This window comes from Onthophagus taurus, unplaced genomic scaffold, assembly GCF_036711975.1.
Source record: "Onthophagus taurus isolate NC unplaced genomic scaffold, IU_Otau_3.0 ScKx7SY_15, whole genome shotgun sequence".
NCBI lineage: Eukaryota > Metazoa > Arthropoda > Insecta > Coleoptera > Scarabaeidae > Onthophagus > Onthophagus taurus.
In genome coordinates, this window is record NW_027248940.1 from 2,619,388 (window position 1) to 2,625,663 (window position 6,276).

At 26.0% G+C, this 6,276-nt stretch overlaps 1 long non-coding RNA gene across 1 annotated transcript; it reads right to left on the reverse strand.

Annotated features, from left to right (window-relative positions):
- Nucleotides 1-2,314: 2,314 nt before the first annotated feature.
- Nucleotides 2,315-2,762, reverse strand: LOC139432366 (uncharacterized). Its single transcript, XR_011642175.1, has 3 exons — nt 2,675-2,762; nt 2,459-2,614; nt 2,315-2,399 (listed from the first exon to the last, which is right to left on the reverse strand). It is a non-coding gene; the product is annotated as an uncharacterized lncRNA (long non-coding RNA).
- Nucleotides 2,763-6,276: the final 3,514 nt, after the last annotated feature.

Consider the following 6,276-nt stretch of genomic DNA (forward strand, 5'->3'; position numbering starts at 1 on the left):
AATAGTTTTTGTGGCTGGTTAGTATAAACTTATTATAATAAACGATAAAAGGTTACAGACACGTCAAAAACTCGGCCAAATTCATTTCCGTTAACTGTCACTAATCTCCAGTACCAAGTTGAAACGTGTAGAAAGATATACGTACAAATATGGCGTAGCTAATACGTCGCGCAACGGTTTTGATGACATCATCACGCACTTGTACCAACAGGCTTTAGTATTTCATATGATCCATTTCATTTAGTATTTTATTCTTGTAAGTTTTAATTGAGTTTGTTGCATCGAATACCAATGTATGTTATCGTATCTCGTACGTAAGGACGATAAAATAACATAAACTAAGTAAAAATAGAGAAATTTAGGGTGTTTGGTTCTTGTAAGTTGTCAAAACAAGTCTGAAAAGGGGGATTCACGTCTTCAAAACGAATTCACGTTTAGTATCAACGTAAGAAAAAATATATTATAACCACAAATATATTTATATCGTCCGTTCAAACATAATTTAATCCATTGGAGTAAAATTCTTGTTTACTTCAAATATATTTATTTTTATTTCTGTTGACTCTACCGATTAATTGAATTGAATACAAGTTTCATTAAAACAAAGCTTTGTTTTGAGTATAATATCAGGTCAAGTAAACCATTCAAGTTTACTCAAATTAAACAATAAGTGTTGAAGTAAGTGTTCAGTTCATTCAAAGAATAAAACATTTTTGAAGATATATACAGGGTGTATCTGAATGACATGCCCAAACTTCATGAGGTGATTCTTTAGGCAATTTTAAGGGTACTTTCTCATATAAACTATCAGCGATTTCGACTCCCCTGCGGAGCTACGCCCCTTCAAAAATGGCGAAAAATTTTGGTTTATTTTTTTTTCCCGAAAACCATTAACACCAAAAAAATTTAGCTTATAATAGGGCATCTTTCGAGCCTAATTGTACTTTCAATCTTCCTTCAATCCCCTGTTCAATTTTTGTCTAGATCTTTTTTATGACGATGATAAATACATTACAGGAAATATTTTATTTAGATAGACGAAAATATTCTAAAACTTTTTTGCCTCTCTGATGTTCTTCGAAAAATTAATAGTTTCTGAGAAAAAAATTAATTAAGCAAACACTAACTGTTAAGTTGTAGCGTTGTTAATCGAAAGTTGGAATGAATTTTTAAAGAAAAAATCGTAGCAGGCTTAGCAATCTTTGTCAGAAATATTTTTGACGTTTAAATGTCAGTGGTTTTCTTACTATTATTATTGTTTTATTTAAAATTTGAAAACGTCGAGTGAACGAGCGTAAATGCGGTAGAACTTTATTCATAAATTAATTTGAAAAACAATAATAATAGTAAGAAAACCACTGACATTTAAACGTCAAAAATATTTCTGACAAAGATTGCAAAGCCTACTAAGATTTTTTCATTATAAATTCATACCAACTTTTGATCGACAACCCCGTTGTTGAACGGGCAGTGTTTACTTTATTATTTTTTTTTCTCAAAAATTAGTCATTTTTGGAAAAATTTTAGAGATACAAAAAAGTTTTAGGATACTTTCATCTATCTATGTAATTTCTTTTTTTAATGTATTACCCTCTGCATAAAACAATTTTAGCAAAAATGTAAAGGGGGTGGTTACGTTTAGTAGTTTAGAAGGATAGGTTGAAAGTACAAATAGGGTGAAAACGTGCCCTACTACCAGTTAAACATATTCCCCAAATTTCGTTGTCCTAGCGTTTATGGTTTTTGAGAAAAAAAAATTAAACCAAAATTTTCCGCCATTTTTGGAGGGGTGTAGCTCCTTAGGGGAGCCCAAGTCGCCCATGGTTTATATATCAAAGTACCCTTAAAATTGCCTAAAGAATCACCCCCTGAAGTTTGGGCATGTCATTCAGATACACCCTGTATATGGTTGATTTGACCAATTTTTTTTTTGTGTGCATAACTTTTTATTTTTTGATATTAACGCCACCTCTTCATGCTATCATAAGTGATATTATTACAATAACTTAATTCGATTAAAAATGAGTTAATTTTCAAAAAATCATAACTTTATTTATAAAATTGAAGAAGCGATTTATGTCTCAAATTAAAGCTGCCCATGTCTTCTTTCGAAACTAGTATAGAGTTTAAAAGTTTTATATAAACAGTTTTGAGAAAAAAATTAATAACTTTTTTAGCAGTTCGTTAAAAAAATCATTTGTTATTTAGAATTATTTATTAAAATGTTGAAGTTTAATAAAATTGTAAATTTAACAATTATAGTGTCCATTATAATTTAAATATTGCAGTATTTAAATCTCAATTATTATATGTGTTTTAGTTGTGAATAAATTTTAAAAGTTTTTTATCCTTGTAAATTGTACCAACCAATTATAAAAGGTGTAAACTTTCTTGTATTCCTTAAATAAAAACGTTCCTTTTATAATTTTTAAGTTAACCAAGTTTATAAATAATTTACTTTAAGCGCTGCTTCCAGAGATATTTCCCCAAAAAATGGTACTTCGACCATAAGTGGCTTCTGACACATGGTAAGAAAAGTTAATACATCTTTTCTCGTTAACACATCCGCTTCATACCAATTCATATCATAAACTGCAACCGACGCACTCTCTGCCTATCATTAAGACAAAACACATTAATTTATTACTCAAATGTTTGATTAATTTGCTCTTACCGCTGCGATAAATCTTTGCCCGATCGCATAGCAAGCATATGACCACAAGAAACACCATGCAGAAAAGAAAAAGTTTTTCAAGTCCATAGTCTAAAAGTATAAAATTTATTAATTGAGATAAACGATGTGATAAATTAATATTCAACCAAAACAAACGCGGCGGTTGAAACAGCCAAACACAGCAAAAGAGAAATTTTTGCTGGCACAAGTAAGCCAGCAATAAAATTTTTAACAACTTCAAATAATCTGGAAATAAACGATTTATCATAAATATCCGTAAAAAAAATAATTTGCAGTACTTAAATATTTCTTGATGTTGTAAGATGAGAGGATGCAACTTTTTAAAGTTTCCCGTTTTATTTCTGGTGAATTTTATTTTATTAATTGAATCATTAAGATGCTCGATTCGTATAATTATTAATTCCAATGAGTACCAATACAATAACATTATATGTAATAAAACGTTGTCCATAATATTCACGGAGTATATTTGAAATATCATCAGCAATATCATCACCCACTGATTCAAATCAAAAGGAAAGTAATATTCAATGATAAAGCAATACTTTGTGGTCTTAAAAGTTGCACAGTTATCCCCCAAAAGATTAACATACGTTATATAATACACAAAAAAAAGTGATACACAACGAGCACTTTTTAACGCAAATTTCATATTCTTCTCAATAAATCCAAATCGTTTTGGAACACCATATCTATTAAAATCACTCGATTTTTCAACCATTTCGAATAAACAATCTCGATTATATAACAGTTGGAAATTAAGAGCCACCAGGAAAAACCCCATCGAAACACACACCATATGAAAAAAACCTGTTTTAATACTCGTCTTATAATCTGAAATTTAAAAGGAAAATAAATTCGTAATTTTCTTCAAAATCTTTAAACGACACCAACCTTTAATTTCTAATAAAAACGGATACATTGTCCAAATCCCATTAATACTCATCAAAATGATTGGGGTAAAACCTCGAAGTCCTTGCGATGTGGGCCAACACCGCAATTTCCGAAAACATTGTTCTAAAAGATAATAACCGACCGTTTTCGTCATTTTGAATGCAACCGATGCGATTGAATTGAATCGAAGAAATGTGAGTGGAAAAAGAAAGAAATATAACATTAGTATTAAAATTGAACCATGAAAATTGATTTCTAGCAAGGGTATTTTTAATTTTTAATGTGGATTAAATGCAACACGAGTTATAAGAAAAGAATAGCCTTTTTAACCTTCTTTATTTTTCAATCGATTTTTTCTCAAAACATTTTTATATACAATTTTTAAATACACGTATCGAAATAAGACATCTTCAGTTTTAATTTGAATCATAAATCGTTTCTTCACTTTCATAAATAAAGAAGTTATGATTTTTTGAATATTAACTCATTTTTATTCGAATTAAGTTATCTAATAAAATTTATTAATTTTTTTCTAAAAACTTTTTGTATAAAATTTTTAAACTCTATACAAGTTTCGAAAACAGACATCTTCAGCTATAATTTGAGACATAAATCGCTTCTTCAATTTAATAAATAAAAAAGTTATGATTTTTTGAAAATTAACTCATTTTTAATCGAATTAAGTTATCTAATAAAATTTATTAATTTTTTTTTCAAAATTTTTTTATATAAAATTATTAAACTCTATACATGTTTCGAAAGAAGACATCTTCAGCTCTAATTTGAGACATAAATCGCTTCTTCTCTTTCATAAATAAAATAGTTATGATTTTTTGAAAATTAACTCATTTTTATTCGAATTAAGTTATCTAATAAAATTTATTAATTTTTTTCTCAAAACTTTTTATAGAAAATTTTTAAACTCTATACAAGTTTCGAAAGAAGACATCTTCAGCTCTAATTTGAGACATAAATCGCTTCTTCTCTTTCATAAATAAAAAAGTTATGATTTTTTGAAAATTAACTCATTTTTGTTCGAATTAAGTTATCTAATAAAATTAATTAATTTTTTTCTCAAAATTTTTAAACTCTATACAAGTTTCGAAAGAAGACATCTTCAGCTCTAATTTGAGACATAAATCGCTTCTTCTCTTTTATAAATAAAAAAGTTATGATTTTTTGAAAATTAACTCATTTTTGTTCGAATTAAGTTATCTAATAAAATTTATTAATTTTTTTCTCAAAACTTTTTATATAAAATTTTTAAACTCTATACAAGTTTCGAAAGAAGACATCTTCAGCTCTAATTTGAGACATAAATCGCTTCTTCTCTTTCATAAATAAAAAAGTTATGATTTTTTGAAAATTAACTCATTTTTACTCGAATTAAGTTATCTAATAAAATTTATTAATTTTTTTCTAAAAACTTTTTATATAAAATTTTGAAACTCTATACAAATTTCGAAAGAAGACATTTTCAGCTCTAATTTGAGACATAAATCGCTTCTTCTCTTTAATAAATAAAAAAGTTATGATTTTTTGAAAATTAACTCATTTTTGTTCGAATTAAGTTATCTAATAAAATTTATTAATTTTTTTCTCAAAACTTTTTATATAAAATTTTTAAACTCTATACAAGTTTCGAAAGAAGACATCTTCAGCTCTAATTTGAGACATAAATCGCTTCTTCTCTTTCATAAATAAAAAAGTTATGATTTTTTGAAAATTAACTCATTTTTGTTCGAATTAAGTTATCTAATAAAAGTTATTAATTTTTTTCTCAAAATTTTTTTATATAAAATTATTAAACTTTATACAAGTTTCGAAAGAAGACATCTTCAGCTCTAATTTGAGACATAAATCGCTTCTTCTCTTTCATAAATAAAAAAGTTATGATTTTTTGAAAATTAACTCATTTTTGTTCGAATTAAGTTATCTAATAAAATTAATTAATTTTTTTCTCAAAATTTTTTTATATAAAATTATTAAACTCTATACATGTTTCGAAAGAAGATATCTTCAGCTTCAATTTGAGACATAAATCGCTTCTTCTCTTTCATAAATAAAAAAGTTATGATTTTTTGAAAATTAACTCATTTTTGTTCGAATTAAGTTATCTAATAAAATATATTAATTTTTTTCTCAAAATTTTTTTATATAAAATTTTTAAACTCTATACAAGTTTCGAAAGAAGAAATCTTCAGCTGTAATTTGAGACATAAATCGCTTCTTCTCTTTCATAAATAAAAAAGTTATGATTTTTTGAAAATTCACTCATTTTTGTTCGAATTAAGTTATTTAATAAAATTTATTAATTTTTTTCTCAAAATTTTTTTATATAAAATTTTCAAACTCTATACAAGTTTCGAAAGAAGACATCTTCAGCTCTAATTTGAGACATAAATCGCTTCTTCTCTTTAATAAATAAAAAAGTTATGATTTTTTGAAAATTCTCTCATTTTTGTTCGAATTAAGTTATTTAATAAAATTTATTAATTTTTTTCTCAAAATTTTTTTATATAAAATTTTTAAACTCTATACAAGTTTCGAAAGAAGACATCTTCAGCTCTAATTTGAGACATAAATCGCTTCTTCTCTTTAATAAATAAAAAAGTTATGATTTTTTGAAAATTCTCTCATTTTTGTTCGAATTAAGTTATTTAATAAAATTTATTAATTTTTTTCTC